The sequence below is a fragment of the Argentina silus genome (genome assembly GCF_951799395.1).
Source record: "Argentina silus genome assembly, chromosome: 11".
NCBI classification, from domain to species: Eukaryota; Metazoa; Chordata; class Actinopteri; order Argentiniformes; family Argentinidae; genus Argentina; species Argentina silus.
The window spans coordinates 2,561,390-2,574,707 of record NC_139665.1 but is presented as its reverse complement, the minus strand read 5'-3'; positions in this window follow the sequence as shown (position 1 = coordinate 2,574,707).

Genomic DNA, 13,318 nt, shown 5'->3' with positions numbered 1-13,318 from the left:
CCTTTGATAGAAAGGTGAGCTGCTCTATTGACAAGAGCATTGACATAAACCATGGGGATGTTTACCAAAGCATTCTGCTAGACTTAATCTCTCTTTATCCCCTCATAGCTCTGGGTATGACTAAAGCATTTGTAATTTTGTTAATTTGTGTTGTGTGCAGTGTGTACAAAGGGGCTTGATTTGCTCGAATGCCCTTCACATTCCTCAGCCAAACAAATTAGAGCATACTTCACTGGGTCTGCTGTGTTTTCATGCATACCAATGTGCTCAAATCTGCCAATCGATGGCATTTTTTAATTGAATATAGATGAAGCCTTTTGTATTCAGAGTGATCCGTGCACTTTTCACCCTTCTCCAAATACTATGTAGTTGCAGGGTGGCAAGTCTGGGCCTTTGTTCTGGACACATTGGCTGAAATCATTTCTCTTGAGGTAGAACCATTAATGCTCTGAGGATCTTAGGCTGTGATGTCATTAGTCACTGAACAAACGTTTAATCATCCCTACCTTAACTATTGATTTACCATTAGATGGTAAAGAAAACCTTGTATAGGATTTCAAGATTCACCAAAGAGCGTCTCTTAATCACAACGGCCGAATGGACGACCTTGGTTCGTTTCTGGTGGCACCACAGGTTGTTGTTTTTCCTATACCACCTATTCCTCAATGCCAAAAACACATACAGTCTTACAGTAGCTACTTTGGACACACTAAGAAAACAAATTGCAAGCTCTTAAATCAATTTGTATAATATTGTAATGTTCTTAAAGTTGGGTTTGAGGTTTTCTCCTTATGAGCTCAAACTTCGGAAACAATCCCATAACGCCCCATGGTCAACATCACACAGTGAGGAAATTAAACCATGCTCATCCTTCGTATCCTTGTGGGTTTGTCCATCGGCGTGAGGACAGTAACAGTGTAGAGCTAGCAATTGCATTTGTATTCATGCCACAATGGTCACGCATTGAAAAACTGAAAAGTGGGATAACTTTGTGAGAATGAGGCGGGTGAGTTGGACATCCACTCGACTCTCCTGAATCAACCAGCGGGTATATTTCATCCCTGAGAACTACCACGGCTATCAACAATGGAAGGAGGGCTTGAGCAAGAAGGTTCTCAAAGTGGATGCTGCCCCTACCATCAACGTGGCTTCAAAAGCCTCTCAAGCAGCCGGCAGCACCAGCAGAGATTGAGTATTATCAAGGGCTTCAGTGAGTATGGAAGTTGTCCTTGATGTCTTGTAAGTGTGATCAGCACTGTTAGGAATAAAAATGGAAACACACATTGGTAAGAGTGGTTGTGAATTAATACAAAAATTAAGTGTCATAGTTGTCACTACTCACTATAATTAATATCAAGGTGTGGATTAATTCATCAATAGTTATGACTTTACAATAAGGATCACAATGTTACTTAAATAATACTTGAATGTCCCTTAGTAATTATTTGTATCTATTGTGTCATGGTTGATCAGTGAACACCACCTAAACTGCAGTCCAGTTCCTATGACATATCGCATGAACATCATGACACAGCAGCACACACTAATACACATTCATGATAATGGCTGATATCCTTCATTGATGACCTGTTACAGACAAGAAGATGCCAGCTGAGGAGTGAATGAGTGTATGGGCCGCGAAGGACAAGAAACTCAAGTTATTTCCATCCCAAATAAACATAATTGAAAACCAATGAATTTGGGTGACATTGTCATTCTTCATTCTTTCCCCTCTGGCTGATATATGATGGTACAGTAATGAGCTAGTAGTGTATTAGGGGTGGGGTGGGGGATTTCTATATACCTGTTCACTAACATGAACTGGTATCCACAAATCATTAACACTCTGTTTGTGTTGTGGTGTAATAGTACTTTGTGGTGAAACACAACACTAGGATCACTAACTACAACAGCAGTCCTTAAATACCATGACTTAATGCACTGGTATACATAGAGAAGTTGTATATATTTTTATCAATATTAACTAACATTCCTCATAAGCCACATAACTATGCATTTAATTATTAATATCTGTATTAATATATGGATGAATAAGTAATGCTCTGTAGATGCAATAATGAATCATTAATTAATGCATTAATACATTATTAATAATATATCCTTATGGTAAAGTGTTACCCTTTTTTATAACAGTAGCATATTACTAAGAAAGGAAATAGTGTTAATAATGTTTCCAAAGTAACAGTACAGTATGTAAACATACAGTACAGTATGTAAAGGCCATTTTGGATTCATTGTCCCTGAATAGGGGTTATTAGCTAACATCAGAGGTTTTCCTGCATGATTGAGATTGATCATGTTATTTGTGTAATGACTGTAGTACGCAGGCAGAGGACTCAACTGCACGACTCAGAGACAAAAACTTAAATCCAAAAGAATAGTCTTTAATTCCAAAAAAGCAGGGTTCGGTACACAGGTAGGCAGTCAATGAGTAGGCAGATAATCCAGTAAGGGGTAGGCAAAGCAGGGTTCGGTAACAGGTAATCAATCAGAATGCAGGCATATAATCCGTCAGAGAGATGGCAACAGGGAATGTCAGGAAAACAAGCGAAGATCAAAAACCGGGAAAATAAAAACACTAGTAAAGGTTGCTGGTAAGCTTGACACAAAGGACAAAGACAAACTGGCACAGTGCCAGGGAACAGACAGACTAAATACACAGGGAAGGATGATGAGGAACAGGTGAAGCCAATCAGGGCGGGGTAGACAATCACACAGGCGGGAAACACACAAGGGCAGGTGGTGAAGAGTCTGAAACGAGAGACAAGATGAGTAACACAAAAACAAACAGGGAACAATAAATGAATAATATGAAACAAAGACAAACATGAACCAAGAAACAGGATGAGATGTTACAATCTGAGATGGCTATTGAAGAGATGAAGATAAATATTGTCAGAGACATATTATTAAGACAAACATGTTGTGAGTTCAACACCCAAACAGTGACTATCATCTGATGGCATGATTAGCAACACTGTCTCACAGCTTTCCTTAAATAACCATTTGGATACATTGGGGCATTTTTCATCTCCGAAAATCATATCATGTTATGTTGAGAGATTCCACTTATTTAGACTAATGTGTTCTTGTGTGATCTTGCTTGACGTATTCTTCTTACTTGGATGGGGCCCATATCTTGCATAAAACAGGCACAATTCTGAAAACCAGGCATGCATGCTCTTAGTGCCTATTTATTTGTGTGTAGGTCAAACATGGCTCACATGTCATGACACTGCATGTCAATCAGTATCACTCTTTTATTAACAACTACCACATTGACAGGTAGCCTGGACCAAGCCCAGACTGAATCTGCATTTGACTCTTTATCTGCTGTATACGTTACAGTTACTATGTGCACATAGATACTGTCCTGCAGGTCTCATGATGGGGTTACCTTGGAGAAGATGCATTGAAGATTTCTTATGAATCATGGGTAAGGTTAGTCAAGGTCAAGGTGAAAATGTTGATTCATTTATTTTTCTTCATTTTCAATTCCAAAATATTGAGGGGGCATGCAAGCAAAATTCTTCACTCTGTTGTATTGTAGGAGAGGCCACAGGACCACAGGACACAAGAGTAGTGTTGTTGAAACACCTATCCGCCACCCATGTGGTTAACCTCTCCTCAGTGAAAGTCTTCTTTAAAAAGATTCCACGTAAGAAAATAATTTAGCTCACAAAACCTCCAAAGCCATGACAGCAAGAGTTGTAATTGAACTTCACTAGCGGCATCCACACCACTTTACTCTAGAGGAATACTTTAATACTTAATACTTTTTTAGCTGAAGGGTTTTTCTTTTGAAACAGGTCTCATTTTCCTGAGCCCCCATGTGTATTTTGTCTTCTCTCAGGATGATTACTTGTAGTTGTGATAGGGTCTGCTTTCTTCCCAGGTCTACCTGTCATGCAGATTTTTTTTTTTTTTTTGCCCTCCTTTTTATTTCTCTTTTGAATCAAATCACTTTAGACTTTGGACAGCTGTCATATTTAGACTATATTTAGATTCAGATTGTGGCAGCAGTTGCTTTCTGCTTGAACAAACACTCGTATTAGAATAGACATACAGTAGACCCAGAGTAATGCCACCCTATTTAAACAACACTAATGCAAATACAGTGCCTTACTGTTGTGTTGTTCTTAGCACAGAAATAGGTAGAGATTAAATGATCTGACAATCACAGTGGCTACAAAGCAGTGGGTTCATAAAAGCAATGGTTACTGGATACAGAGATCTTCTATATTGAGGAGATGTGCAACTCCTTTGATTTACAATGGCTTTTGTGAGAGATGGGGAAGATGGCACCAGTACCAAATGGGGAGGACATTTCTGACCAATTATCACACAGTGGTAGGTTAGCATCACTACAAGATGTCGTTCCTTTACCAATTGTGTCTTTCTCGTGCTGTTTCCTTGAGCAACAGGCAAGACTAGAACACAGAGCGGGAGGCCAGAACACAGCCAAATAAAGTGTATTTTTAAACCATTAAACCGTTTTTACAACACAATTTCCATCCTTCTGTTGGTATTATTTACTGACAGTGCTGACATTATACTGTTCCCTCCAAATAATCACTGAAATTAAAACAAGAGAGAGAATTGTTTGTGATGGTTTGCCTTATCAGCTTGCCTTATCAGATAGACAGCAGCACTGTCCCACAGAACAGTGTTCTATCAGTATTTGACTGTCCTTGCACCTGTCCGTCATATAATGTATCATAGTTGGCTACAAATGAATTACTTTCATATAGGTGCCATGTAATTGCTGTAGCCTTGGGCAGTTATGATATGTGTGACATTCATGATCTGTAGGCTACAGATTTTGATTTGGCTCATGTGGACTGCATGCTTGAGCTCCACTTACAACAAGCTCTAATCGTTTCCCATTAACAAATGAAAGCATGACAAATTATCTAGCCACTAGAGAGATACAATTTGAATGCTGAGCACAATCCAACGTAACTCCTCCCCTTGAACAGTAAAGTTTGTCATTTAACAAATTCCGTTGCATATTTAAGAGAACTGTTGCAGCACCCCGCCCCCCTTCCGATATGCCTTGTTGTTATCATTAAAAACGTCTAACAGTTGCAATGACAGGGTCAGTTCAATATATTTGATATACTCTCAGCTCCACAAATAAAATAACACCAACTAAAAATCTCCTTCCCTGTATTGGGTAACAATAGATACATTTTTAGGACGTTACCCAGACATACATGTGGAGTTCATTTGGTTTACTACAGCCCACAGGTGGAAATGGTTGTAAACACTGAAAGGGGTCTAACACATTGTAAGCCTATCCATTCTAATTGCTTAACGATGGCCCCTGGTGGTTGTTTTGAGGTGAAATACCTCAAATAAAACATATGAATGTCATGGCGGTACTGCTGCACTAACACCACTCTACTGTCGCTCAACCATGAACCTATTCAACTCTGGCCTACTGTAGCAAACCAATCTTCCTTTTGTAGCCTTCTGCCAGTTGCTATTGCCTGATATGTGCACTTCACATTGTCCCAGTAAACTTTTTAAAAAGACTGGATGACAATCAAAAGGTTCCATCACAAACTGAATACAGTTATTGTTGCACATCCTGTTTCTATGCTTTTCATTGTGACATTTTCTTTGTTGTCTTATTGATGTTGTAGCGGTGGCAGGAGTGCCACCCGCCCAGACAGCACACATAAATTGGATGTATGTCATTGCTACATCTAAAGTACGAGAATTTGTGACGTGTTGATTGTGCCTACCGGGGTTGAGGAGATTTATATGGGGTTTGCTGTTAGCATTGTAACTCGTGTGTGTGTGCTCTGCTAGATTGCAGTCGTGATGAAGACTGACTTAAGTGCAAGACACGAGAAAAAAAGAGCAATATCCTGCTTCTCTCTTTTTTGAAAACGAATGCATAATGAATGTTTGGTTTATCAGTTGTAACATGTGTCTTCCTGTATCTGTTGACATTTAGCTTGATAGCCTACATATGTTTGCATTGCAATGCAATGAGTTGCTTTAGCAGTTTGGTAGGCTAGACTAGTAGGAAGTGAGCATTGGTAATACTTAAGGGTAACAGAGAATATGTGAGGAATTGACATCATCTTATGGTAGGAAAAACAAGTGCCTCTGTAAAAAAAAAAAAAAAAAAAACCTTGGTAAGGGAGCTGGCATCTTTAGTGCCAGTGTGTAACTGATGGTCAGCAGAGGAGCAGCTGGAGAAAGTTTCGAGACACACTTTTCCTGATGTATCACCGATGGAGGCCCTCTGAGAAAAAGATGCCTGTGCTCTTGCAGTAGTCTTATAGTATACATGTGTTCTTCTACTCACAGTTATAAATGTCTTACTGCTGCCATTGCTATAACTTTCAGTTTCTTAATTCAATGTATTTAATTAATGTATTTGCTCATTAGAGACTAAAAATAGTTACATTCAGTATATGTGAAGATCCATACTCCAATTACACATGCTTCATGTACCTGAAACGAAATCTAACTGAAATTGTGTCATGTTTATTGAGCGATTCAATATTATGTTACTAGAATTATGTTCCTGAATACTGAATGATACAGACATTTCAAAAGGGAGAGTAACATGTTGTTAAGGTGTAAAGGGAAGTGATTTTGAACTATTTTTACCCAACCTCTTACTCTCTTTTTTAAGAGGTGGGAGGGGACACCACCAATAATTGCACACTCGAGCTTCCTGTTCATTTACCAGCCACTTCCTAAAGCTCCCTATAATTAAAATGTGACTTGCTAATGAACACCTTACAAATGCGCTCTGATTTGTAAGACCTTTGCAGATTAAAACAGTGTTTGTTTACCCTGACAAGTATGACTTAATTTCTCATTAGATAATGATTGCAGATGTTGGGTTCTGACGGATTTATAATCATGAACTCTGCACCAGAGAGACATGTTCTTAGAATATGACAATGTGTAATAATGTATGCTTTTGAGATGTGTTGTTGTTGGCCTTGTACTAATAGCAAGGGAATCTCAAACAAAGCTCTGAAATAAAATCACATCATCAAAATCTGAGATTTACAAGTTGTTTTAATTATCATGTCTTATCCTCACAACTAAGTCTTAAAGGAGCAATCTGGGATTGGTACATTATTTTGTACTTTGAAATTAATGACATAAAGCATCGATTCTTCAAGAATACAACTTATAAATGTTTTATACGCTTATTTCAGTTACTTACAGTCTTACAAAACCCAAAATATAAGCTAGTTTTTTCTCTGTAAATAATTGCATTGTAAATAAACACTGTATAGCTTCAAAACACGGTTAAAACTGTTTTTATCTCATGGATTGTCAGTCTTTGAATCCACAACTCTGTCTATTAATCTAAGAGTGGATACATTTCTCCAACCCCGTCCCTCAGCTGTTTACCAAAAAGTGTCAGGGAGAACACTGTTATTGTTTGAATCCCAGATTGCTCCTTTAAACATGTTCAGGAAAAGGCTCTGAGTGTCTCTAAGCTGGTGAGCACCAAAATGCAAATCTGACTGCACACTATAGTACCAAACTAGTGATAAAGAGCACTATAGTACCAAACTAGTGATAAAGAGCACTATAGTACCAAACTAGTGATAAAGAGCACTACAGTACCAAACTAGTGATAAAGAGCACTATAGTACCAAACTAGTGATAAAGAGCACTATAGTACCAAACTAGTGATAAAGAGCACTTGGTGAGTATGAGTATCAAACGCTCCTCCTCGAGGTGTAAACGTTGATTTCTATGTAGTGCGAAAGAGGCGTTGAGTGGTAGTGCGTGTTGGTTGATAGGTCGCATTTAGATGGAACATCACATCTTGAGTGAGTGATTGCATTGGCTGAAACTGGACTGGTTCAAGTATAGGACACAGCTTCGGAGTTGCCAGCCATTCTCTATCTTCAGAGTGTCAAGACTGACAAAACTGTTTGTGAAGTACAGTATCAAGGCAACTGAAGTTCAAAATGACATAAAAGAAAACATAGAAGTCTGGAAAGGTGGCAGTGGGGTATTGCTGATGGCTAAGAGTATATTCATATTTAATCATCTTTCACAAAGTATTCATGCTTATTTAATGACATTGTCAAATAACAGTTTTTGTTCCTTCCTCACAGGGATGCCGGTCAGGGTGCTTTGCCGCTACCATTTTTAGAACATTACCTGGTCACTAGTGCACCTCGGAATCCCGTCCAAGATAATCCCTCACTATCTCACGGTTCTTAAACATTCACTACTGCAACGGTAATTACAGACAGGAGGGCGCTACATGGGTGGTCTTCAAGCTCTGTATCACTTAGTCTGTAGAGGTTATTTCACACAGCTCACTGAACACAGCCACAGCCATTCTGGGGGTGGTTTTTTCTTCTTGACCATCTGTGGGTTTTTCTCATAACATTTGTATTTGGTATTCTTATGTCTATTTGGAAAGAGGCTTAGTTGGTGGTGAACTGTGATTCGAGAAGAACCTTTGAGAATGGGAAGACTCACAGAAACTGAGATAAGGATTGATAAATCCTTGCAGAGGCTCTATGAGTGTCCTAGTACAGTAAGTGACATGATTGTTAAAGATGATATTGTCAGGTTCTCTCAAGTGGGGCCTTGTACTTTCACTTCCTAGTGCATGACCCCCTGGCTCAGGGGCTTTCTTGCTCTGATGCAGCCTCTCAGACCAATCTGAGGCAGCTTTAAGAGGACAATCTAGGAAAAGATACCAGCACAGCACAAACACTACAACGACACCGAGAATGTCATGGGTTCATATTTCAAGTTACACAACAGTCACTTTTGCCATTGTTCTGTGTGTTTTTGTTTTGTGTCTGTGGAGTTGTGTACCATGACAACACGGTCAGTGTGTGTGTGTAGAGCCATCGATATCAGAAGTCATTGCCTCATCTTTGCCATGACAAGGTGAACGGCGGTAATCACCCGCATTCCGGTGGTTCGGGAAGGAGACGTTTCTAGATGTGTGTGAGGGTGTGTATCTTATAGGTGTGTGTGTGTGTGAGGGTGTGTATCTTATAGGTGTGTGTGAGGGTGTGTATCCTATAGGTGTGTGTACAGGTGAATAGGCAACACCATTGACCAGCCTCAGAGACAACTACAGGCTAATAGTTAAGAATCAAAAAACACGAAAACAAAACAAAAATCACCCAAAGTCATTCCTCTCACATTTCATTGTCCACATCCACTTCAGGTAAACCGGATCTGAACACCCATGTCACAGTTCAGCCAAAGACATGGAACTACACTGACATGGCATTCCATTGTCATTAACCTACCAACCTACCAACACACCAATACACACCCTGATGGCAACGGCAAGAGGGCTGCTCTCCATGTTCAGGATGCTAGGTGACAGGGGGGCTGAGGGAGATTGAACATGATGAATGTTAATCAATGGTACAGTATGTTCTAAACTACATAATGCGCTTGCCTCTCCAGAGCAAATGGAGTTTGGCTTCTCCACTCATTTGGTATTCAAGCCTCATACCCCACTTGATGAAAAATCACTTAATAGAATGTTTTGACTGTAAGCTTTCTTCAATGTTATTATCTCGGGCCGAGGCTAAATGTTATAGCCATGTGTTTAGCTTTATTTGCATATAACATATACTGTGAATTTGCTACACAGCATGTGAAGACACACACTGTTTCACACATAAATACTGTTTCCTAGCAAGATCTTTGACATCAGGATATTCAATGGCAAATCTACTCAAACAAAAATGATGTACTGTAGTTGCTCCTACCAATAAACTGTCCTGAGTCTAAGTTTCAAACAAACAAATATAATGTATCTATCATGCTAAATTATAAATTTAATTGCATGAGGTTTAAGATTTCCAGCTTGATATTGCATTGAAACTTAATTGATCTCCACTGTTCTCTATTGACACTTTCATTGACCTTTTGAGGCCTTTTAATTAAATACATAAAGTCTAATCGGCTGCCATTTCCACAAATGCCAAATCAGATCATGCAACATAATTTATTATGAAGTGGGAGACATATTATTGGAATGCAGTAATCAGTCTAGTTCTGTTATTAGTTTGACATTTTAACAGATGATTTTTAAATGTAGACTTTCAAATGTAGATTTGTAAAGGTAAATTGTTGTATTCTCTTCACCCAGGGAAACATGTGTCTTACCATGACCAATGGAGTTTTCAAAAATTGACAGAATTAAATGGTGGGAAATGTCTATTGACTGCATTGCAAAGGCCCCATTTTCAGCATTTGTAGCATCATGGATATACTGTTAAACATGACTCACTAACAACATATATGAAGTGCTCAAGACATGTCTAACAGACAAGCAAAATAACCAGTTATTAGTCATTACAGTAATGTAAAGGTGTTTTCAATAATGATGTCTCCAAAGAAGACTTAAACCGCAGGAAACGTGTCATGAGGAATTAAGACAAAGTCAGGATTGTGATTGCATAGTGGAAATGTGCCCTGTGTGGCGGCAGGGGTATTCCCTGAGGGTATGGCACTCTGCAGTAACAAAAATTGTGAAACAAAAACGTTCTGGCATTGGCATAGGTTTCCCAGCTCTCAGTTGGGGCCTTGGAGTCTCCTCAAAGAGTAAAAAATGACTGGAGGACCCAAGCATACCTCTGCCCAGTATAGCAAACATGGGTCTGTAGTAAATAGCATGGTCTGGGGGATGGTGCATCGTCAACCCATCCCCCAGACTGAGAATTAAGAGGGTTGTTTAGGTAAACTGTTCCACTCTACACTGGAGAGAGACACTTGAGCCCAACTGCACTGGATCCGGTGGAGAGCACCTCAATGCCAAAGTGGCACCAATGAAGAGAAACAAGCTATTGACCTTGTCATTGGCTGCTTTTTGTCTGGGTAAGAGGTCAAGCCATCATATCCTACAGATAGAATTCATCCTCTGTCATGTTACATGTGCACATGTCAGAGAAACTCTTTTTGCAAGGTACTGTACATGTTAACAGTGAATGTACACCCAGCTGTGTTGCGTTTGATATGTCACGTTTCATTTACAGTAGGTGACAGTCACAACGGTGAGTTACCTCAATGCTGCTGCCGCGGCAGACACAAGTTGTGCAGATGTGTGAAGTGCTATCGAAAAACCACCACACAATGGTGACGAGCTGTGAAGGGTGTCTGAAAATATGTTTCCTATTTGGCAAAACTGATTAGATAGCAGATCAGCGCAAGAATTAAAGGAATATGAAGAGTGACATTTTTTTTTAAATATCTTTAGTTATCTTAATGGGGACCAACTGCTGTTTTTCAAATATCATTAGCCTATCTGCTCTCATACTGTTGTAGTCACGCATTCTCTTTACTGAAGCTTTCATATGGGAAAATCAGGGGAAATGTGTCAGAGGAAATGGCATTTTGACATGAAGAAGCGCAAGTCAGCTTTGATAATGCAACCTATGGATTACAGAAAAAAAAAAAACATTTTAGAGGAGTTCCCAGTCAACAGATAATTGTGGGCCAGATGTGGTCTTGTGGTGGCACATATGGCTGAGTGCTGAAAACAGCCAGTATTATTGTATATTGTAAACCTGGTTTGTCAGGTAACCTTTGTCAGCAATTCATAATTCCATAGGACATTTTTCTTGTTATATTATCAGACATTTCCATAGAGATTATTATCATTACTTAATTCAGTATCAATGTTTAATCATCAGGCTGTTGAGAAGTGTACACTTAGGGGTTGGGGGGTCAAATACACATCAGATTGCTCTCATGAAACTCATTCCTAATGGGCATGGCAGCTCTGGCTAGAAAGCAGACATTCCTGGAGAGACATTAAAATGCCCTTGAGCCCTTAAGCCCACTGTTTCTGAAGAAACTAGTTTCTGAAACATTGCCATATAATGATCTGGATCTGAAAGATCAGTAAGAGAACTTTCTTATGATACTGTGGTGAAATTAGCAGTCCTCATAGCAGGCATAATACTTTGCATGCTCATAGGGTGACCAAAGGAGCTGCATGATTCGTCCATGTTCGTTCAAAACTATTTATACATAAATATAATATCTCGAGTCATGTAAAATTTGCTAGAATTGCATGAAATTGGTTTCTAAAAAGCTATTTTTTTCTGGGAGTGTGCTCGTGGACCCTCCACTCAAATGATTATTCCCCTGGGGCAGAATATGTGCAAATTCTAAAAATGCTGGACCTAAATACAGGAGAAAATGTTTTCTTTTTAGGATGTCCTGCAAAATCACACCCTTGTTTCTCATTTGGGCTTTTTAGATCTGGTCTCCCTACATGCTCATTAATAATCCATTAAAGGAAGCAATACAGTAGAGAAAGAGCTGACGATACTGTACCCAGCTGGCACTTAATCAACCATTTTCAACAGCACTGAGAGAACCCATGTTTCAGCATGGCATGCAGTGCCTTCACCAACCTTGTAGCCAGTGTGCCTTCACCAACCTTGTAGCCAATCTACTGAAGCAGTCGAGATCTGTCAAATCTGCTCTGTGAGTGCACTTTCATGTGTAACAATTAGATAATATGTTGAGGGTTTGATTTGTATGTAGACAGATGGAGCAGCTACTAGAGGCTTGAAGCATCATTTATGTCCCCTAGTTAAATGTGATTTTATTTGACGAAACGAGTTTGGGAAACCATGCTTATGATGTAACCGCCCCGGTCACTATGTGGGTTTATCGAGAGTTCATCGGCAGACTTGTAACACCATGGTTCACTCTTAAAGCAATGTGAATGGAATGATTGATTAGTTTAAAGTATTTGGGTTTTGATATTGAGGGTTAGGGTTTTTATGTTTATTAATGAGCATTTAATGCCCACAGATCATTCTCTATTGTACATTATGGAAACCCATTCAAATTATACGAATCCCAGATGCTCAGTTTGTTAGAATTGTCAAGGCGATGCTGATATACTGTAAGATGTTCCTAGATGTTCATACAGTATGTGCTGCCTGTATTATGTCACTTCCCTCTGTTTCTGTATGACTTCATGACCTACTGTCATATTGCCCCCAGACCCACAGACTGAGCAGACAATATGACAAAGCTCTGGGCTCTTCCCTCTACCTTTTAATTTGTATAGGGTTAAATTAGGGAATCCAAGGGGATTGGTGAAATATGGGGTAGCCATATTGGGGGGTGGCCAGGGATTATTGCCATTATATTTAAAATTGACACAGATCAGGTTGTATGCCTATAAGTAGCAAAACTATTGCTTATATGTTTTAACATATCTAGTCTTACCAAGCTGGGCAGAGGCATCATTTCAGCTAAACCTCGGGAGTGGCAGAAAATCTATACTTGGGTGGAG